The sequence below is a fragment of the Vicugna pacos genome, chromosome 17, assembly GCF_048564905.1.
Source record: "Vicugna pacos chromosome 17, VicPac4, whole genome shotgun sequence".
NCBI classification, from domain to species: domain Eukaryota; kingdom Metazoa; phylum Chordata; class Mammalia; order Artiodactyla; family Camelidae; genus Vicugna; species Vicugna pacos.
The window spans coordinates 36,865,609-36,888,455 of record NC_133003.1 but is presented as its reverse complement, the minus strand read 5'-3'; the positions used below and the strand labels follow the sequence as shown (position 1 = coordinate 36,888,455).

The 22,847-nt window shown below is 41.8% G+C and overlaps 1 protein-coding gene and 1 long non-coding RNA gene across 3 annotated transcripts in view; one reads left to right on the top strand and one right to left on the bottom strand.

Moving 5' to 3' along the window:
- TAFA4 (TAFA chemokine like family member 4) overlaps window positions 1–22,847 on the top strand; it is a 147,444-nt gene that overhangs the window by 74,699 nt on the left and 49,898 nt on the right. The gene's annotated exons all lie outside the window — the stretch shown is intronic.
- Window positions 5,954–6,931, bottom strand: LOC140686794 (uncharacterized). Its single transcript, XR_012060717.1, has 2 exons — window positions 6,771–6,931; window positions 5,954–6,285 (listed from the first exon to the last, which is right to left on the bottom strand). It is a non-coding gene; the product is annotated as an uncharacterized lncRNA (long non-coding RNA).

Sequence of the window (22,847 nt, the reverse complement as noted above, 5' to 3'; positions counted from 1 at the left end):
GTCTCTGCATACATCTGCCAAATCTGAGTATTCTCTGGACTTTTGAGGAATAGATGTCTTCCTTTAAAATGGAAATCTTTGGAAATAATACAGAACCTGTTATTTTTTCTTATACCTGCTTGCTCTCCTGTTATTGAGTAAGAGAGAGGTTGGAGTAGAAAAGGACAGAGTCTTCAGAAGGAAGCTAGGTTTTCTTTATTCTTGAGCCTTTGCGGACTGCACGATGTCTCCTCCCCTTCCCTTCCGGGGGATGCTCTTGTACTGGGACCCTGCCCTCACATTCAGATGAACACTAATGCAGGCTCACTGACATGATTGTTTTTTTGTATCCGCTTCTCTGAATAAGCCTTCCTCTTGTCCCCTTTTATGGACAAGGAAACTTGCCGTAATCCAGTATTTGTGGTTCCACAGATAGTGGCAGAACCAGCTGCTCAAACCTCGGCCTTCCGATTCCAGGACCACTGTTCTGGTCCCGTCTCTCCTCCTCTCTTCAACCCAAATAAAACTCTTGGCTGAGCCACGCCGTGATTTCTACTCAACAGCCCTCACTCACCTTTAAAACCCTCTGCTCTACACAGCTTGCTGCCTGTTCTGAAGGTCCTGCTGGTTTGATTTGTTCACTGATTACAAGCCCCATTGTGATGCTGACCTGTAGCCTGGGTCACTGACTGTGTCCCTCCCTGCTGAATGGTCACGTCTGCAGTGGTTGATTTCTACTTATTCCATCTTGCATCCCTTATGTTGTGAACTGTTGGTGAGCAGGGATGGACACCTCTCTGTATCCCCAGTAGAATCCAAAATAAAGCCTTGCACCAAAGAGCAGAAATGGTCATTGAATTGACCTGAGATTCCTGTGGAAGGACTCAGAGATACCGACAGGCTTTCTCTTCAAAGTTTGCATTTTCATCCCTATGTGTGGTGGGCCCTAAGCTTATAGAAGGATCAAGAAGCTCCTAGGTGAGCCTCTCCTTGTGGCCTCCCCCTACTCTGAAGTATGTGCATTAAGATAAGATTAATTCTGGGTAAATAAAAGTACATCTTAGTGACTGACCCGAGGACATGCCAATGAAGGCACCAGGCCCCCGAGAGCCATGAAAGAAAACATCAGACTTTGCATCCAAGTGTAACTGAGAGCCGGTCTAGTGAGGGTGGGGCAGCAAGTCTGGGGGGTAAAGGATAAAGGAGTCTGGACATACAGCATCTGATTCATAGAAGGCACCCCAGACATCGGTGGCTAAGAGGACTGGATCCTGTTTCTGACCGTCTCTGGCTCTGTGACTTTGAACTCTGAACTTAAAACCTCAAACTTGTCACCCGCCATACCGAAGATGGTATTTTCCAACGCCCGGGATTCTTTTGCCACATACGGCACACCTGGAAATACTGTCAGGGTAGCAGAAAGAATCATGGTTCCAAAAGATGCACATCTCCATTCATGGAACCTGCGAGTGTGTTATTTCCCATGGCCAGGGAGACTGCAGATGCGGTTAAATTAAGGATCTTGAGCTAAGGAGATTATCCTGGATGATCGAGTGGGCCCTGTGTGATCCCAAGGGTCTTTATACGTGAAAGAGGGAGGCGGGGGTGTCACAATCAGGAGATGTGATGATAGGAGTGATGTGACTGCTGGCTTTGAAGATGGAAGAGGGGGCGGTGAGCCATGCAAAGCAGGCAGCTCATAGAAGCCAGAAAAGGCAAGGGAGTGGCTTCTCCGCTGCAGCCTCCAGAAAAAAAAACTAACCTGGTCAACACTTAGATTTTAACCCATTGAGACCTGTTTTGAACTTACGACATCCAGAACAGAATGATAATGTTTGTGCTGTTTTAAGCCACCGAATTTGAGATAATTTGTGTTATAACAGTAATAGGGAAAAAATACAGTAAGTATCCATCTGTATTGTGGTTGCTGTTGTTTTTAATATATATTTTTTAATTGAAGTATAGTTGGTTTTTTGTATTAGTTTCTGGTGTACAGCATAGTGATTCAGTTATACATATTATATATTCCTTTTCATATTCTTTCTTATTGTGGGCTATTACAAGATATTGAATACAGTTCCCTGTGCTATACAGTAGGACCTGGTTGTTTATTTTATATATAGTAGTTAGTATCTGCAAATCCCGAATTCCCAATTTATCTCTCCCCACCCTTTTCCTCCTCCTGGTTACCACAAGTTTGTTTTCTATGTCTGTGAGTCTACCTATGTTTTGTAAATAAGTTCATTTGTGTATTTTTTTTTAGATTCCACATATGAGTGATATGGTATTTTCCTTTGTATTTTTTGGCTTACTTAGAATGATGATCTCCAGATCTATCTGTGTTGCTGCAAATGACATTATTTTACTCTGTTTTATGGCTGAGTAGTATTCCATTGTGTTTGTGTGTATGTATGTGTGTGTGTGTGTGTGTGTGTATATACACCAAATCTTTATCCAGTTATCTGTTGATGAACATTTAGGTTGCTTCCATGTCTTGACTATTGTAAATAGTGCTGCTGTGAACACTGGGGGTGTGTGTATCTTTTCAGATTAGAGTTTCCTCTGGGTATATGCCCAGGAATGTGATTGTTGGATCATAGGGTAAGTCTATGTTTAGTTTTTTTGAGGAATTTCCATACTATTCTCCACAGTGGCTGCACCAAATTACATTCCCATCAACAGTGTAGGAGGGTTCCCTTTTCTCCACACCCTCTCCCTCATTTGTCATTTATGGACTTTTGAATGATGGCCATTCTGACTGATATGAGGTGATACCTTTGAGTTACTTAAAGCAGTTACTTTTCCTCTCTAAGCTTTGTGTTCTCACTGGTACTTAGGTACGGCCACTGCATCACCCCACTTTTGGTTCTTTTTCTGAGCCGTATGCCCTGTGGCAGCACATTATGTAAAGCCTGTGGGCCATTTTCATGATTCTCTTTTTAATTCATAAAATAAAGTCAGTGCTCCAACCAAGAAAACCCATTATATTGATTTACACTTATCAAATATTAAAAAACAAATGTGCGTTAAAGTGATATTTGAAGTTTAGTAACACATTAAAAAAGACCTTGTGGCAGGCCTTTAATCTCCTGTACTTTTGAAGTAGTAATGAGCATAAATGGTATTTCAGCACATCTACAAAAACTGAAATGCGAGATGAAAATATTCATGATTTCTTTTGGTGATAAAATCACAGGTACCACTGACAGTGTTGCATTTCATTGTCTCATCATTGGAGAAAATCCTAGATTTCAGTTCGACGTTAGTGGAATGAAAGTGTAACTTTTTTCCCTCCATCTTGGTTCACTTATCATGTCCTCTGACCCCCATTCTGACTGTGGACCCCCTTGGAGCCCAAGGACCTCAGATATGAACCTCTGGGAAGGACATCGTGAAGAGACCACAGGGGAGTGTAGTGAAACTTCAAGATTAATACTTACATCAAGACTCAGTGTATGTATTCTGTAAATCCTTGGGGACGGAAGGGGCGATAGGGCTGTTGGGATGGGGAAATGACTGCTCTGTTTCATTGGGAAAGGGCGAAGCCATTCTTGTATATCCAGCTGAGTTTATTTGGGCCTCAAGGTTTGAAGCATCATTTGTAATGCTAACTTATTAGGAACAAGGACCTAGCAAATAAACAATTGTAGGATGGGGAAGGGTGTTCAGAGTGAAATTCTACATGAGTAAACCATTGAAACGCAATGAAAGGAAAGTGTTCTAAGTATTTCAGTGAAGTTGCCTCTTAAAGGTAATTTTGGATACATAATAGTGGTTATGAACATTTTCTCGAAGAATGAGTAAGAAGGTCCAGTGAATTGTGCTGACCATTGTCACTGAGCAGAAGTGAGCTTCAGCCAGAGCTCACTGGATAGCATATCAAAGAGCTTATTCCGTGACAGTTTTAGGCTTAAAGCTGGTACCTGGCTTTGCACAAAGTAGGCATGCTCATATTTGTCAAATTGGTTGGGCTGAGTAACATTTTACGCCCTATTCACCATTTGGATTACATTTTTGAGAAAGTCAATATGTATTTTCACCGGATAATTTAGAAAAACAGTGATGGCCGCCTCAAGTAAACAAGTAGCATTTCGAAGCTGTCCACACCTGCCATATAAAAAGAGCGAGCATAATACATCTTTATTTTGTTAACACGAGGCTCAGTGGGATTGCAAAATTAATACCAGTAGAGCTTTTCTGCAGGCGGTTTCCATCGCGGGTTTACTGGAGGAGAACTCACGAGTATCTTTGTAAGTGATGGATTTGACGGCCATGTCTTGAAATAGAAGACAGAGAGCAGTTAGGTACTTAACCATGGTGTAAATGTGTCAATATTTTCTCATTTTCCCCTTGGATAAAAAGTTTCAGAGGGGCAAAACACCCGAATGAAGTGTAGTTATTGGGAAGATGCCCTTATGAATTCATTCTTTGTGGCGAGGTTTAAAATTCAGGGTGGCAGTGAGTTTACCGTGAGGGGTGGTACCTGCCGGATGCCCATAATTCACAATGCACAGTGCATCCAAGACTTATTTTCTCCTGGAAAAAAAAATCAAACGGGGTCATCTTCCTGGTTCATAAATCTCCAGCCATCGTATCTTATTGTTGCTTTGATGCTGTGTTCATTTCCTCAGGATTATCTCTAATAGCTCAGAGTTTGTATTTACATTAACAACACAGTATATGCTGGCAGTGGTTCAAAAATTACTGATTTTTGACCATGTTTTTTTTCAGCATCAGTGAATGTATGGATGACATTATTATAGATTAAAAAAAAAGTAATTTGTAAGTACTGACTTAAAATGACAGCCACAGTAGTGGGTAAAATAATTTGCAGAATTGGTTTCCTCAGTAGTAGCAAAGCCCATACAGCTACAAACCAGCTAAATTGGTACCTTCACACGGCGTGGCACAAACTGTTTAGTTCCCGTGGCTCACCAACTTTGAAATTTAATTTTTCACATTTTGTTAACTTGTGAAGTGTTTACATTGTTTCTAATTTTGTACATATAGCAAGACTTTGATAATATTTTATATCTTTCTATATCAAATTCATATATTTCAGAACTGCCCCAAAGAAGCAACTGAATTATGCTGGCAACAAGTTATATTTCTAGACAAATAACTCTGTACCCCATGCTGTTCTGATGAACTTTAAATCCATGTCCAAATTATTTTGTTGTACTAGAATTTCATTGCCTTGGTAAGCTAAATTCACAGGCTGGCAATCCAAAAGAGGCATTATTGGTTGTGGCATACTGATCAACTGTGCTTTCAGGGTTTTGACTTGTCCTTTGAAAGGTGCGTATCCACTGCAGTCATCATGCCAGGATAGAAAATGGGCATACCTCAGAGAGAACGCAGGTTTGGTTCCAGACCACTGCAGTAAAGAAAATACTGCAATAAAGTGAGTTACATAAATTTTTTGGTTTCCCAGCACATATAAAAGTTATGTTTACACTATCCTGTAGTCTATTAAGTGTTCAGTAAATAGCATTATGTCTGAAAAAATATACATACGTTAAGTAAAAGAAAGTTTATTGCAAAAAATGCTGATCATCATCTGAGCCTTCATCGAGTTGTAATCTTTTTGCAGTAGTCACATCAGAGATCGCTGATCACAGAGCACCATAACAAATACAGTAGTAGTGAAAAAGTGTGAAAATTACCAAAATATGACACAGACAAGAAGTGAGCAAATACTGTTGGAAAAATGACACCTATAGACTTGCTTGACACCGGGTTGCCACAAAGCTTCAATTTGTAAAAAGTACAATGTTTGCAAAGTGCAATAAAGTGAGGTCTGCCTGTATGTACAATGGCTTGTTGCTGACCGTGGAATTTTTACTGCACTCTAGAGGTATGAGGGTATTCCTAGGAAGTGATCACTAACTATGCAGGTTGATTCAATTGTTGATTTTTAATATTATTTGAAAATATTTGTTGCCCCTCCCCTTCCTGTCTCATTGACATCATGTTTGGTCACACGGTTTGCTTTATTCAATGAAATCTGAAGTGGAAGTGACACGTGTGCCTTCTGAGCAAAAGCTTAACAGTTAGTGGGGGTTCCCATGATCTCTTTGCCTTCTGTCCTGATGAGCAGCAAGGTTCCACATGAAAGTTGCTCCTTTAATTTGTGTCCTGGAATGAGGTGACACAGAGCCAGAGCATTGCTGATCTGCATCGGGCATTGTTCACGAGTGAGCAGTAAACCCTCGTTGTAAGCCGCTGCAATCTGAGGGGCTGTTTGTTATCGTGGTGTAACTTACCCTCTTCTGATTTGCTGTGCCACACGCTTAATTGCTCCCTCTAGGTTTTTAGAGGGAGAAATCATCAGTTAGGGCTTATGTAAGGGATTTGAATTGAATCATAAAGGGAAATGTAGCGTGTGGAATGAGAGGTGAGAATGGGCTTGGTCACAGGGAAACTGGAGAGGGTAAAGGTGTGAAGATGGGATTTGGGACTGCTTGTGAACTACTTAGGGGAAAAAGTAGATGACGGTGGCTCATTCAGAGGGCTCGGGTAGGCAGTAAAGTATTTTGGGAGGTAGGTGGGGTCTAGATGGTGAATACTTTAAAGCAACTGGAAGTGGGAGTGTCTGAGTAAGCTTTTGGAAGCTTTTGAATGAGATAAAGACGTTAGCAATGATGATTTCAGGGTGACTGTTACTGCAGCAGGTTGGATGGGGGGTCACGAGACGGGGGGCAAGAGGTGTTTCCAATGGCCTGACCTAGGTGGGAGGGTCCAGGTCCAGCTGGAACCTGCCACTGGAAGGGCCATTTTTAGGGGCTTACTCATGGATGTGAACGGTTCCATCTTGTGATAAGCGGCTTCTCTGGTATTTTCCTCTTCCTCTGTTCTGACTGATTTCCTAGCCCCTTTCTTTTTGACCCCAGTAGTTTTCAAGCCCATCAAATCCAGTCCTCTTTATTCCCCCCACCCCCGTTAAATATTGTACAGCATCTCCTTGACTGTTCTAAGCCAAAATTCACAAGTAATATAATTTACTTATAAAACCCCCCAGTATGATGTCTGAGTCTGTCATAATGGAGAAACAAAAAGGAAGTGAGAAAATAATCTGTAGTTCCGTGTGTGAATGCTCGGGCACCACAACACCAGAGGACACAAGAATGTTGTCAGCTACTTCAGTTCTTTGTAGAACCTCTGAATATAGCAATTTCAGAAGCAGATTGGCAAGGCGTGTTGGGTTGTAGAGCTTCAGACAGAGCAGTCTTGTGTAGGTGTTGGAAATGAGACAGCGAGCGTCCCGATGACAGATAGCGATCACGATGGAGTGATCAGAGCTCAGGAGGACAAAATAGGGGCAGGCAGCCCTTGAGGATCCGGTCTCAGACACATCCCAGCACCTCTGAGAACCTGAGCTTTGTCAGCTGTACCAAAATCAAGGACACTACCAGCTGTTTTTAGAACAACACCCCCAGCTGCAACCGTACGGTCTCAAGGTTCCCCTTGTAACTATGCAACCGCTCTGCCCCCTAACCCGTCCTCGCTTCGCAAGCACCCTTACTTCTTCCAGCTGCAATCAGAATTCTTGACAAACAGCTTACGTAACTAACCACGGCCTTAACAGGTTTTGCCTTTATCACTCCGTTTTGTCATCTAGTGGAACACAATTCAAGTGCTCCTTGAATCTGTGTCTCAGGCTGCAGCCCTAACAAACCCCAGATAAATGCCTCATCATCTCAGTTATCTTCATCTCTGAAAATTTTGGTTAACAATCTCTTGGTGAAGCTCTGAAGTGTGAAAAGCATGCCTCCCTAGATTCACATGTGGTGCACTCTGCCTTCATATGCAAAGCAGAGTCAGGCTCTGAGCACTGATACTTACAGATTTTCACCTACACGAATGTCCTGCAGGTGTTAAAACTCATGCAGACTCCAGGACAGTTCATCATTGTGCAGGACTTCAGTGGTCCGGAAGTCAAACATCGTTGTCTCTCCGGTTCTTGTGACAAACTGAAAGGCCCGTAGGTTTCCAGAACTTCTCACTGTGGGCAGTCTGGCCCTGAGTTGGGAATTATAGCTTGTCAGCATTGCATCTGCCTCCTCACTGTTTCTACTGCATCATAACTTCAGCTTGCATTTGCCTTAACAGGCCTCCCTACAGACAGACAGACAGACAGACATCAGGAACTATCAGCGTCAGCTGCCATCACTAACGCCCTTTGTTTCCTGGTAGTTTCTAGTTTAGGTTCTAAGGGTAGAAGACCATAAACCCAACTTGGTTTTGGTTTTTTTTTTTTAAAGGCCAGACCAAAGGTCTTAGTCACTAGCAGCTTGTGGACCAGTTGTCCTAGCCCCAGTCAGCTGTAGCACACAAGGAGCAAGACCATGGAGAATTGAGCAGGAGCAGAGAGCCAGTCGGCAGGCATTGTGATTGACACATGGGATGCGCTCGCCTCTTCTTGCCCATCGCTAAGGAGGAAGCACATTGAGTGTAGGGACTACACTTGGTTCCCTCTCTTATTCCCAGCTCCCAGGGTAGTTCCTGGTACCTGTTAGCACTCAGTGAACAACTACTGAGTGAATATTGGTGACATTTGTACATCATCAGTGTCTTGTAGACACGTGGCCACGTCCTGGTAGGAAGCTTTTAGTAATAAAAGCGTAAGTATCTAATATGTGGGCCAGATACGTAGTGTGGAAAGGAGACTAAATGGCTATGTCTTGTTTGTTCTTCCTTCGAAATGTCACCTGAATTAAAACATTTTTCTTGTTTGTTGCTTTCGACAATTTTTAAAGCAGGCAATGATAATGTATGGAAACTAGCAGCAGAGTGTCTTCTACCTACTAGTGAATTTGAGGACAACTATTTTGACTTGGAGAGAAAATGTCATATCGCCAACTTTTTCTCTGCCCCCTGGTCATCAGGGCATAAACTGTGAAATAAAGTACTGCTCAGTCACCGGCAGATGGCTTTTCTATAGTGTTGAACATGTTACTAAGTGCTTCAAGTCATCCAGATTGAAGGCACCTTTACTCAGTTTGTTGCTTTGGGATTATTTTATATGTACCTGTATCCCCTTTATGTATTGATTTATTCGGAGACGATGTTCTTAGATGTCTTTAAGTATAGATTGGTAGTCCCTTTAAATGGTTGAATTGAATTCACAATGTTTCTTAGAGAAGTGGGCCAGGCCTCGTATTTTATTCATGGTTTAATTATACTATACATAAGGTTTAAACAACACGCAGAAGTAAGAGTCCTGTAAGGCTCTCAGCTTCTTGAGGGCAGGAATCTTAGCTGTTGGGCTTTGAAATGTGTCATGAGTCGTATCCCTCTTTCTTCCCATTGACTGAACCTGTTGAAAAATAAGGGAGCAGAGAAAAAACAAAATATCAGCTTTACCTCTGGTAAGACATGGTTGAAGTATGAAGCTTCGACCTCAAGCCCAGATGGAGGTCTTGATTGTTCCCTCCCCACCCAGAGTTTCCTCCTTGGGATTCACACAGGGCAGAACTGACAGCTCCCAGCAACCCACGTGCAGCACCAGGGCGGTTCATCGTCTTTGCCGTCCTCTTGAATGCAGAAACCACATCACCGCGGCAATTGTGAGTAAATCAGCCTTGCCCAGGACAGAATTATGAACCAGGGATTTTGTTCTCTCATTATTTCACCCATCAAATAACTTCCTCCGTTTTCCATTTGGAGGAGTGAGTGTGAGAAGGCAACAGTTTCAAACCAATTCTGTGGAAACACAGGGAGAGGAGTATTGTTCTCTTTAAATTATTCATCTCTGTGTTTCTAGTTACTAGCACAGGACATAATAGGTGTTAACAAATGGATGGGTGGATCTCACATTATTTATTTACTGAAGCCTGGTAACTACAAAATACTATGGCTGTAGCAGCCATAGATAGAAAATGAGCTACCTTCGTAATTCATCCATGAAGGGGATTTTCAATAAAGATCTCTTTGGATGGCATTTCAGGTACTCAATTAGGTAGACGAGGACAAGGAAAAAAAATCACAGGGCCTGGAGAAGGGTGGAAAGTTACACTTAAGCTGCAGCAAACCATCCTATTAGAGTTCTCCTTTGCAACGTGCAGCCCTTCATCTGAATAACAAGCTGCGGTTTTGACAGCAGGTTTCCAAAGAAGAAAGCACTTGAAGTTCTATTTTAAGTTCTGTGTTGTGAAAATGTGGTAATTTAATTGAAAGAAAGGCTAACTTCCTTGCCATGTAACCTTTTTTAAAAACAGGGCTGCTATCTGCATGCCTGCTGCATGCAAAAGCTAGGTGATGTCTCAGATGTTGTACTGTGCTTGGAAACCATACCGAACGGGAGTAGGATTCGCATTCTTCCCTAGGTGTCAGACGGTCCTCTCTGTGCTCTGTGTTGTTCAACACTGTTGTGTTTTGGCTTCTCTTCAAGGCAGAGCACTTCTAGGACTTACATATTTATGATAACTTCAGGCCATCTGCTGCTCGACTACTATCAGAATGAAGAAGAATTTTCAACTTAAACAAAGCCATACTCATCACACCAAAGCACTTGCCACAGCATTTATCTTCCAGTACACTAGCTTTTGTTGTTCTAAACTCACGTTGAGTTATTACTCGCTGCTTTTTTTTTAAAAGAATTATCCTTCCTGCCACCAAAAAAAAAAAAAGAAAAAAATAACATGCTGCCTTTTATTTCTGGGCCAATGTACAGGGCTCTAAATATGACAGAGATTCATTTTGACCTTCTGATTTAGCATGTAAATTAGGATACTTGAAGCAGAAGGCTCCATATTTTCTTCTAGTTCATGTGTGATGCCAACAGATTGGTCTGAATCAAAATGGAACACTTAGAAGCAGATAGCATTTGTAAAATGTCAGTTGGAGAAGGCAAAGTCGCATGTAAAAGTTAGTGAACTGGTGGTATCAATTAGAATATTTTCCACTGTTGCTTAAAACCACTGTTATCATTTCGTGACAGAGTGAAAAACAGTCATCTCGATCCTGTTATTTTGAAAAACCTGATGAACATAAATGTGTATCAATATTCCTTAATTGCATTTACCTGCAAAAACCCCCAAAGCTCCCAGTGGCTGGTTTGCATCTTAGACCTGTGCACACTGTAGATTTCTGGGCTCCGGGAAAAAAACTACATGGAATTTTATGTAAAGGATTGAATGATAAAGGGAATAGTTCAAAATTATAATTTCAGGGTGTTTTTCCCCATCTATGAATAGGCTTTCCTTTTTTTTTTTTTTTTAAATAGGAGGCACTGGGACTTGAACCCGGGACCTCATGCTGGCTCAGCATGCGCTCTGCCACTGAACTGTTTCCCTCCCCTCTGAACAGGCTGCCTTAATTCTCTAGATTAGAGGTTGGCAAAGTATGGCTCTTGCGCCAACTCTGGCCCGCTACATCTTTCTGTAGGGCCTGTGAGCTAAGAATATGCTTCACATTTTTACATTGTCACATTTCAGATGGTTATGTAGGCATTGATTTAATAGCCTGCTTGTTGCTGCTTGCGCCTCAAAGCCTAACATGTTTTCTCAAAAGACCAAATAGTAAATGTTTGCCAACTGCTGATCTGGACTACGGTGATAAGATTTTGCCTAACTGCATTGCTGTAATAGATCAGCAGTAGGTGAAAAATGCCTTTCTGGGTCTCATTCGTGTTGTGGTCAACAGATAGCGTGTAGCAAGCAAAGCACCACTGCAGTTTGTGCTGTGAGTGGAGAAGCTTGACCAACTAAGGAGCGTCTTAATCCCAGCTTTTCCCATAAGCTGCTAAATAGCCATCAGTGGGGAAGAGATGTGAGTGGTTCCCAACCTGGACCTGCGTGTTCCCCACAAAGGCTGCCAGAAATGCCACAGAGATTCTGGAACTCACTCATGCCTACAGGGTGATGGTCAGTTAGGCAAGGGCAGAATAAAGCTGGGATAAAAAAGCAAAACAGTCATTCGTCCTACTATTTTGGCCAGTGAGGACATGGGTGTGAGTTTCACTCAGAAATCTACATGCCAGTGAAAGTGCCTGAAAACAATATCTATTAAATTTCCTGTCTCCATAAAGAAAAATTTACGTCCTCTGAGGGGTGGGGAGTGCTTACGCAAATCAGTGCGGGGGGGCCCTCTTGCGCCAGGCAGCTATGGCCATTGAACACTTGGAAGCGCAGTTAGCTTTGCAGTGTGGAAGTGGGGACGTGTCTCTTCTCAATGCTTGCCACACGTCCGTGGCTTTGGTGGCAAAGCTGACATCTTGTCATTTTGCTCTCATGGCTTTTCCCTCTCCTTAGCCTTAATTTCAGTTCCACGTCTCGTTAATAATGATTCCAACTCATTTCTTCACGTGCTCTATTTCTCATTTAATTTTTGGAAGATGAACCTGGCAGAAGAACTTGCTTTTCTCTCTTCCTTTAAGTTGTGACAAGTCTTTCAAACCTGCCTTAATGAAATTCTTCAAAAGCAGCCTTTGCCTGCTGGTGCCAGGCCCTGGAGAGCTGGAGGCAAGTGTGGAGCCAACCTGTTAGAGAGGTGAGTGTGAGCTGGGAGGCCCAGAACTCACACTTCCTGAGTTGGGCAGGTTGCCTAGACACTCCATGGCTCCCCTTTTTTCCCCTAGAAGCAAAATTGTGGAGCTGAACAAGATCCTCTCTGTGCTTCCATCTGTTTTGAAAAGTTTGATTCTGTAAGTGACACTAGGTAAGAGTGTGTATAGGAAAATTGGCTTTATCCCACAAATATAATTGCCTAGAACAACACAGATGGATCATTTTAGAGTTCTAGTGGTGAGAAGTCCAAAAACCAAGGTGTCCGCAGGGCTGGTTGCTTCTGGATGCTCAATGGGAGGATTCATTTCTTGGCTCCTTCCAGCTGCTACAGGCTGGCCCCCTTCCTTGGCATGTGGCGCCTCATCGCTTTACTTTCTTTCCCTCTGCCTCCCTGTCATATCATGTTCTCTCAGACTCCGAGCCTCCTGCTTCCTTCTTACAGGGACCCTTGTGGTTATGTTGAGCCCATCACAAGAATCCAAAATAATGTCCCCATTTCAAGGTCCTTAACTTAGTCACACTTGCACAGTCCCTTTGCCAGGAGAGGTAACGTGTTCACAGGTTCTGAGAATTAGGACCTGGATGTCTTGGGGTTGGGCTGGGGCAGGGCATATAACTGACATGTCACTGATAAAAACCCAACAGTTCCATGTTGCCTTGAAAATGAAATATTTTCAGGATGTCTTTCTTTAAAAAGTAGAACAAATGAGGACTATAATAAAACAGATCACCATTTCCTTTTTACCCTGATTACCAGTGACACATTTAAACTTAATTATAAGAGCCACGTTGAAATGTAAATGTACATATTTCATAACTTTCCTTGGTCTGACTTGGTTTTGTATGATTTAATTTTCCTAGTTTTGCTTTTCTGGAAAAGGACGTTTATGATTTTATTCTTGTAAATGGAAAAATGCAGTTTTCCATCTTTCTGTGTAGGGAAAAACCTGGTTCTTCTCTGCTAGGTCTTTCTTCCCTGTGTGCCTCCTTTACCTGCACAGAGAACACCTCACTTCTGACACTTCTGGTCACCACACATGTGGAGGTTGTTCCCCATACCAAGCCATCCTCTGTGACACCAACTGGGTGTTCCGTAACTTAAGTCAGTTCTGACTCTATCTTCCCGGAGATAGAGTCAGACCTCACTGGTTAAGTGCTCAGACCCACAGGACTCCCCCCCCATCCACCCCTACACACACTCAGATCCCAGTTGCAAACCAACTTTTTGACTAATTGGCAATAGATTGGAGGTTCCAACAACCCTCTTCCTGGGTTCATTTAATTTGCAGGAGCGACTCCTAGGACTCAGGGAGACACCTACATTTATTAGTTTGCTACAGGGTGTGAAAAAGGATGCAGATGAATATCCAGATGGAAGAGATGTGCAGGGTGAGGTATAGGGAAGGGTCACGAAGCTTCCATGCTCTCTGCCAGCCGCCGCTCTCCCGGCATCTCCATGTATTCATCAACCAGGAAGCTCTCCGAACCCCGTCCTTTGGGGTTTTTATGGAGGCTTCATTATATAGGCACAATTGATTAAATCATTGGCCATTGGTGATTGAGCTCAGTCACTAGGCCTTCTCCCCTCCTTGGAGGTTAGGGGATGGGGCTGGATGTTCCCACCCTCTAATCATATGGTTGGCTCCACTGGCAACCAGCCCCTGGCCTCTGAACAGTCCAAAAGTCACGTTATTAACATAACAAAAGACACCTTTATCACTCTCATCACTTAGGCAATTCTAAGTTTTGGGGAGCTCAGTGCCAGAAATGGGTATAAAGACCAAATATACATTTCTTATTATAAATCACAATATCACTATTCTATATATAGATTTTTAAAATATTGAGTAGCACCCCTATGTTCTTTTTGGAACCAGTAAGGTATCTGAACCCTCCAGTCAGGCCTTTGTTCTTCCACAATTTGGCCAGTTTTCTTTTCCACTCCAGCTCTGTCCCGTAATCACTGACCTCTAAACCCCCTGCAACCAACAGAATTATTTAAGGTCTGGAGCTTTTATAAATTTGCTCATATAGGTCCTGATTTTACTTAGGTCTCTTTACAAGTGGCAGAAACTTACCCAGTTGGTCTCAGGCAAAAAGGGTGGCTCTTGTGAAGGCAGAGCTTGCTCTGTTTATAGCTTGACTGAGCGTCAAACGATAGTGCCAAGGCTCAGTTTTTCTTTGTCTTTGCCTCTGCTTTCCTCTGGATTTCATCTTTATCTTTAGGTTCCATGTGGTGGCAAGATAGCAGAAGTAGCTCAAGCCTCACACCCCTTGGAGCTTCAGTGTTGTGGGATGGAGCAATACACTCGTCAGATGGGTGTAAGACTGGGTTAGCTTTAACTGCATCTGCTCCGGTAGACTTGAACTCAGCACTAAACCAATTACTGTGACATGGGAGCAAATGCAAGGCACTGACATCGCAGGTCTGGGTCATGGGATCTGCAACTGGAGCTGGAAGGTAGGGGCCCACCTGAATCACAAGACTGAAAATGGGGAAGGTCTTTTGCTGAAGGAAAGTCAGGCTCTTACTAGCATTGAAGGCAGCAGATACTGAGCGCCCCCAGGTTATCAGCTGATGGAGCTGTGCCCCCTAGAAGGTCTTGTGCCCTTTCTGTTTCTAGCATCTGCATCTATTCTTTAACATCTAGCTAACGTTTTACTGCGTATCTGAGTTCCCCCCGCAGTACTCCCAGCACAAAGTGATCTCGAATTTACCTGATTATTCATGGAATTCATCCGTTCATTTAACAGAACATCTAAAGTGTGTTCATCTCTCAGACCCGGTATGCTGAGCACAGAGAGGTTGATTCTTTCCTCTGAGGGACTGAGGATGTAGTGCAAGAGATGGGCATCTCCCAGGTAGTTGTAGGTGATGGATGTTGCAGAAGGAGAAGTGTTGGGAGAGTTTAACAGGAACACGGAGCCTGGGGGTTCTGAGAGGGCTTCCGTGATGAGGTGTTACTTAACGTGAACCCCGGAATTACCTAGATGCAGAGGAGGACAGTGTAGGATAAGGGGAATGGAATACTGTAACTGAAGGAAGCAGAGAAGCCCAGAAGCTCTCATGTCCCAGGGGTCTCCAACTCCTGTGTCTAGGATGATGAATAACTGAAAGAAGCTGGCCAGGACTGGGACAGTACATGTTGGCAGGGCTGTGACTCAAAAGACTGTCTCAGGTAGCTTTGTTGTCTCAGCTCCATTCCAGGTTGCCAGATCTTCTGACTTTTCAAGAGTTTTCATTTCACCTTGGCCAATTCAAAAATTGTGGCAATGATAAAAAAGAATGCAGTAATGCCATTTGCAGCAGCAACATGAATGGACCCGATAGAGTCTCATACTAAGTGAAGTCAGACAGACAGAGAAAGACAAGTGATGTAATATCATCTTACTTTTATGTGGCATCTAAAAAAATGGCACAAATGAATTTATTTACAAACCAGAAACAGACACACGTAGAAAACAAACTTATGGTGACCAAAGGGGAAAGGGGTAGGGGAGGGATAATTTAGGAGTTTGGGATTAACAGATACACACTACTATATATGAAGTAGATAAACAATAAGGACCTACTGTATAGCACAGGGAACTACATTCGGTGTCTTGTAATAACCTATAATGGAAAAGAATCTGAGAAACAATATGTATATGTGTGTGTGTATAGCTGGATCACTGCTGTATACTAAAACTAGTGCAGCGTTGTAAATCAACTATACTTCAATTAAAAAAAAGCCCTAAAATTTTTCACTTATATATTAATGTTAAAAGTTTTTTTTCTGTTTTTTTTTTTTTGGCACAGGATTCAAATTTGAAAAACGCTGTGTGGACAAAATTCTGCTGGCTAAAGTGGACCTGTGTCTAGTTTTGCTACTTCTGCTCCACATGAATCTGTTCAGGTTGTTAAAACTTGTAATCTCTGGACCCCACTCTCAAGAAGTGCTAGCTTGAGATCTCTGGGATGAAGCTTTGTTATCCCAGCTTTTCATGGGTGTTCCTTCCATGAGATTCTTATGCTGGTGTTTTCAAGTCCATGCTCTGAGAAACACCATTGAAGGCAATGAAAGAAACTCAGAATGACTAGATGATAGAGCTTGAGAAGGAAAGAGAAGCAGAACCTGGTCCCATAGGCTTTGTAGGATATGCAAGTAAACTTTGGATTTTATCCTGAGTTTAATAGGAAACCCTTGAAAGTTTTAATGAGGGAAGAGAGAATGTTGTGCACTTGATACTGGCTTGTGAAAGTTGATTGTTCCTTTTTCAAAATTCTTGCCAGCAAGTTGTTAAGCCATTGGTAGCTTGAAATCTGCTGTGGTGGGACTGTTTACACCATGGAAATGGGCAGGTGACAGAAATCACTCTTCCTGCTCTTGGGATGTTTGTAAATAATTACCACACACCGTTCAGTGTGTTCATCAAATATATGTATGTATATGTGTATAAATGTGTGTTACATATATTTAATATATAAAAGTTTATATGTACATATTTAGTGTATAAATATATATATAACATACATAATCTCTATGTACCTATATATGTACACACATACGCATATACTTCGATAGCTCAAGCTGGCTGCATTGTGGAGAGTGGACTGGAGAGGGCAAGAGGGAAGATAATAGTTTAGGTGAGAAATTATGGTGGCAGAGGAAGGAGATGAGTAATGTATAAGCGCTTGCCTCCAAACTTACAGCTTACAACAATAGCATTCGTTCACGCACAGTTCTTCTGGGCTGTTCTCTGGGTTTGTGGTGGGCTGTTGGTTGGACTGGGCTTGCCTGTGTGTCTGTGGTCGCTTAGAAGGTCAGCTCCGGGCTGACTGGTCAGGATGGTTCCACCTACTTGTGTGCGGTCGGCTGGCTGCTGGCTGGGTGAGGGGGTGACCCTGATTCAGGTGTGTCAACTCTGCTTCTCCATGGGAGAAGCTAGCAAGTTGCATTGCCAGGTGAAGATAGAAGGAGGGGAAGAATCTGTGGCCAGTCTGCAGCCCACGGAGGGGTCCTTGGGGATAGCTGGGAGACAGTGTTGCCGCGACTGCTGCTGACCGAGCGTGGGAGCTGAGGGAGCGTGCTGTTCACGTACTCCCAGCCAGAATATAAATATGGGACCGAGCGCCTTCTAGAGGGTAAGAAACTATTGTCCAGCACCTTGAACTGTGATTTCTACGTCTTAGACACACACATGTTGTGTAATTAAGTAAAATCATCTTCTTCTCAATTTTGCCGCCTGCCTGAGTTTGACCAAGTCGCAGCACTAGTTTTGCTGCGTGTGGAATATTATTCCGTGTTCTTCATTTCCTTACAAATAAACTTTGCTCAGAACTTTCCTGTTTCATAGAATCCTACCTCAAAAAAAATCTACACACCCTGGTTCTTTTTGCTGCAATACATTTGATAATCATGGATGTTGAAGCCCTTCTTCTTTGGCCTGGGTCCTGTGTGTGTGTGTGTGTGTGTGTGTAGGTCAAAATGCTTTACACAACATACAGGGTTGTGATGTCCGTTGTTACTCTCAGATCCCTCCAGTGACGGAGTAGAGAGGCTTGTGTGCTCCCTGGGGTTGGGGTCTTTGTCACCCAGAGCTGTATGCCCGGTGCTTGCATCGTGTCTGACGCATAGTAGTTTTCAAATACCTATTTGTTGAAAAAGAGGATGTATTCTTATCTCATGGACGCACATCTCTGACTTTCCTGTCTAAACAAGAGATGCAAAATCGTATCAGGAAACCAGCTTCCACTCGAAATCCACTTCCTTCGGCTCCAGGCTCTAATTCCTTCTGGAAATTCCACATCTGGAGAAAGACTTCTGCCAGAAAAGTGTGTTTCATGATTATTCTTCCTGTTACCTACCTGCCATTCTTGTCCAAATCATGATGAAAATCTAAGTGTGTGTTTAAGTGCTAGTAAAGCAGTTACAGCACTGTGGATTTAAGTTTTCATAATGAATGGCGATTTCCCTATTGAAACATAAACATGATTCAAAAGCTCAGGCTTAGTTTACGCTTTGTAACTCTTGGTGGACTGTGTTTTTTCATCTCTATCTGTACTTGGTTCTGTAGTAGCTGTGCTTTGGTTTTTCTCTGTCTTTTTAACTTTTTTTTAACTTTTTTTATTGAGTTATAGTCATTTTACAGTGTTGTGTCAAATTCCAGTGTAGAGCACAATTTTTCAGTTATACATGAACATACATATAGTCACTGTCGCATTCTTTTTCACCGTGAGCTACCACAAGATCTTGTATATATTTCCCTGTGCTATATGGTATAATCTTGTTTATCTGTTCTACATATGCCTGTCAGTATCTACAAATTTTGAACTCCCAGTCTGTCCCTTCCCACCCCCTTCCCCCTTGGCAACCACAAATTTGTATTCTATGTCTGTGAGTTCTCTTTGTCTTAATCATGGAGTCAGTTCCTATTACTCTTTGCCTTAGTGGTGTTAAGTAGATGATTATTAAAGATGATAAAAAGAATCAGATCCATTGGGCCACGTTCAGTAATGGGATTGCAGCCTGCTTTCTGAGGTGTGGAGTGTGTTTACATCCCCACCCCCTGATTCCAGGTGATTAGCAAAAGCATCACCTTGGCTCTCCGTTAACCCTGGTAACTGTAGGTAGACCTAAGCTGTTCACTGAGATCAAGACATCTCAGTGAAGTTGGAAAGAAAGGTGGACTTTTGAAAGAAATGTAAAGGAAGGGGAGGGAGGCATGGAAAGTGGGAAGAAGCAATATGGAAGTGTAAGGAGGTGGGAGAGACCAATCGTCAATTGAAGGGAAGAAGAAAAAGTCACGTGAATGTCAGACTGGGCCCTGTTATTTTTATTTAATGAGAATGTGCATCTTTAAAGTTACCTGGGGTTACTTTGCAATAATGTAGCTGACACTTAACATGAGTCAAATACAACCATCTTTATTTACCCTGTAGCTTTTCAAAGTACAAGGGAAGAAAGGAAAACAGCCAGGATAGAAAATACACCTCCCACCCTGGTGTTAGTGATTAGTGCTCCAGGAGGGGGTAAGTAGAGGGGGGGAAATGACACAAATTAACTGGTGCTGTCTCTCCAAGGCTAGTATTCATGTACAGTGGCTCCTTATATCATGAGATCTATGTTCTCATCAGTGGCAAAATAAATCATCATATGCCCACCAAGTTTTGGTAAAAGATCCCAGAATTTTCAAGACTGCCTTTTATTCCCAAGAGAGGTGTTTAAAAAAAAAGTGGGGGGCTTGCACAAGTCAGGATCCTAGCAGCTCCTCGGGGGAATAAAAGGTGTTTATGTCCCATTGATTCTGACACCTGCCCACTTTTAAATGAGTCATCAGAGACAGAGTGTAAGTGGAGCAGCTTCGTAATTCCAGTGTCTTCACTTTTTTTTTTTTTTTCATTACGCCATTAAACACAGTAAGGCTACATCTTGAGTTATTATACAGATCAGCAGGTAAAGAGATGGCATTTTCTGAATTTCACTTTATCTGATTTGGAATCCCTCTTTATGTGCCTACATTTGATTCATTGTTACAGAGTGAATTAAACTTGCATACGAGATGCAGGTTTTAAAATCCATAACTCAAGCACAGTAATAAAAATGGCAGCTCCCTTTAAGGGGAAAAAAAAAGCAAAAAACAAACCTGGCTCAAAGTCTCCCTGGTTCCTTTTGCGAGGGATCGTAATTGTTACTCTCTGTGAAGTTCAGCTAACTGTTACAGGAGAGCACTGGTTCATGCTAAATGTTTTTAATGTTCTCTTGCTCAAATGTAAGCTCAAAATTAAAATGCCATTTTTGCCATTTAGCGTTATGACTCATCACTGCTTAAGTGGCAGTTGGATTTCTGAGTTGGGCTGCCTAGCTCCGAACCACCAAACAGAGCTGCCTATCTGAAACAGTTTGCTGCAAAACCAAACCCTGAAACAAATTACAAGCAAGCAATTAAAACAGAAGGCGCTTTTCAGTAGAGCAGCAATCATCTGCGTGCAGTTATTGGCCCTGTAGTCTCTCTTTTTAAGAATTTAATTTTTTAAATTGAAGTATAGTTGATTTACAATGTTGTGTTAGTAGCCCTGTATTTTCTTAATTATGCAATCTGTTCAGTGGAATTTAAAAACAATAGTCCAGGCTCCTTTCTTATTTAGTAAACTTTGGGGTCATGCCGGTGGACTGGCTTATCTTCTGAATTGAGTCAGAGGATCTAATTTGAAGATCTGTCTCCCAGGGTGGGATTTGGGTAAGTCAGCTTCTACTTCCCTGAAATCAGAGAGTGACTAACTCCTCTTATTTGCCTGCCACAGTTGAGACGCTTTGCGAAGTCAAGAATAATAAAAGCAGAAATAGAGGAAAAATATAATCCCACTATTAAGAAACAATATAACCCTTTGATCCCACAGAAGCAGTAGCTCAGCTGCACAGGGATAATGAAGAGAATGAGGATGCTTTTTACCTGCGTGTAGATGGCCATCAATTTAATAGAAATATGAGAGTATCAAACTCATTTCATTTTAGTGTTTGAGATTCTGCTTGAATTTAAGATGAAAAGTCTGAGTTTCATTAGGAATGGAAGCAAAGTTATATCTATCTTCTGAACACATTTTGTTCGTAATAAGTGGCATTTCTTTTAATCTAGTTAATTTGAAAACATTTTAGATGAAAATTACTGCTGCATGAAGAACAATGATTATAAAATGACATGGGCAACTTTAGAGCAATTTAGGAACCTAGAAGATTTTCATCAACCAAAATCAGGGCAAGAGACAGCATAAATCAATCTGATTTTTTTTTCCCTGAAACTTTGAAAGCTTTGAAGGGATTATCTTTGGGGTATGAGTGCATCATATTTTGAATTTTAAATAGACAATGTTATCTCAGTGTTAGAAAAAGCCCTTCATTCTATTGTCTGTTGTAGAGGTTTGCAAACTTTGTTGCATGCTAGGAGCATCAGGGAAACTTAAAATTACTGATGCCCACCCCATATCCCAGACCATAAGATCAGGATTATGTGCCATCGAACTTGAAATTTTAATTGTTTCTTCCAAAAATTTTCCTTGACTTATTAGGTGATTGTCAATAGGTGAGTCCACATATGTAATTGTAGCGAATGTTCTCAACCAGAAAATAGAAATAGGATTATACTTGATATTTTTCCCTCCACTGATGAAGATAAGGGTTTTTTTTTTTTTGTCCATCAATCTCTATCCTTGATAAGCACTATTTAATGATGTGGTATCCAGCATTTCATTTTATGATTAAGTGAATTATCTTGCAAGGATAGATGTTGAAAGTATTTTAAGAACAATTAAGATGGCTTAATACTTTAGAAACTCTAGACAACTAATGAAATTCATTGGTAGGTTGTTGAATTTTGAAAGTACTTTGACTTTTCTGCTAGTCTCAGGATTTTGTTAGGATGTGAATCTCTGCCTTAGGCTGCAGGGGTGTGATTGACAGGAGAGATTATAAGCTGGTGGCTTGTAGGATGTGTTTGGCCCAAGTATGTGCTGCACAGTGTTTCAGTGTGGGAATATCATGTCAAAATCCTAATTTCTAGTTTCGAACAAAGTGTTAGCATATCTTGCTAGATTAAGCGGATTTGACAGATATATACAGAACATTCTATCCCAGATCAACAGAATACGTATTCTTTTCAAGTGCACATGGAACCTTCTCCAGGGTAGCTCAAATGTTAGGTCACCAAAGTCGTAATAAATTGAAATTTGAAATCGTATCAAACCACAGTGGTATAAACTAGAAATTGGTTTCAAGAAGAAAACTGGAAAATTCAAACGTATGTAGAGACTAAACAACTTGCTACTGAATGGCTCAAAGAAGAAATCAAAAGAGTAATAAAAAAATACCTTGAGACAAGTGAAAATGGAAACACAACATACCAAACTTATGGGATGCAGCAAAAGCAGTTCTAAGAGGGGAGATCATAGCAATAAATGCCTACATCAAGAAACAAGGAAAATCTCAAATAAACAACAGGAACTAGACACAGAAGAACAAATGAATGCCAAAGTTAGTCGAAGAAAGGAAATAACAGAGATCAGAGTGGAAATAAATAGAGTAAAAAGACAAGAGAGAAGGTCCATGAGACTAAGTGCTGGGTCTTTGAAAAGATAAACCAAAGGAACACAAGAGACTTCTACAAAAAGCTATGCCTAGACAAGAGATGCTCCCATTTGTTTCTGCACCTGGTTAGGTTATATAGCTGCTTCTCTCACTTACTTTATAGCCTTTGAAGCTTGAGATTGCTGCTTCACATGAAGCAGGGTATAGTTTTTTTCTTGGGTGTCTGGTTCTTCTGATGGAAACAGAGCCCTATCTTTTCTTCTCTCTCACCCCTTTCAAATGATGGTATGTTCCAAAG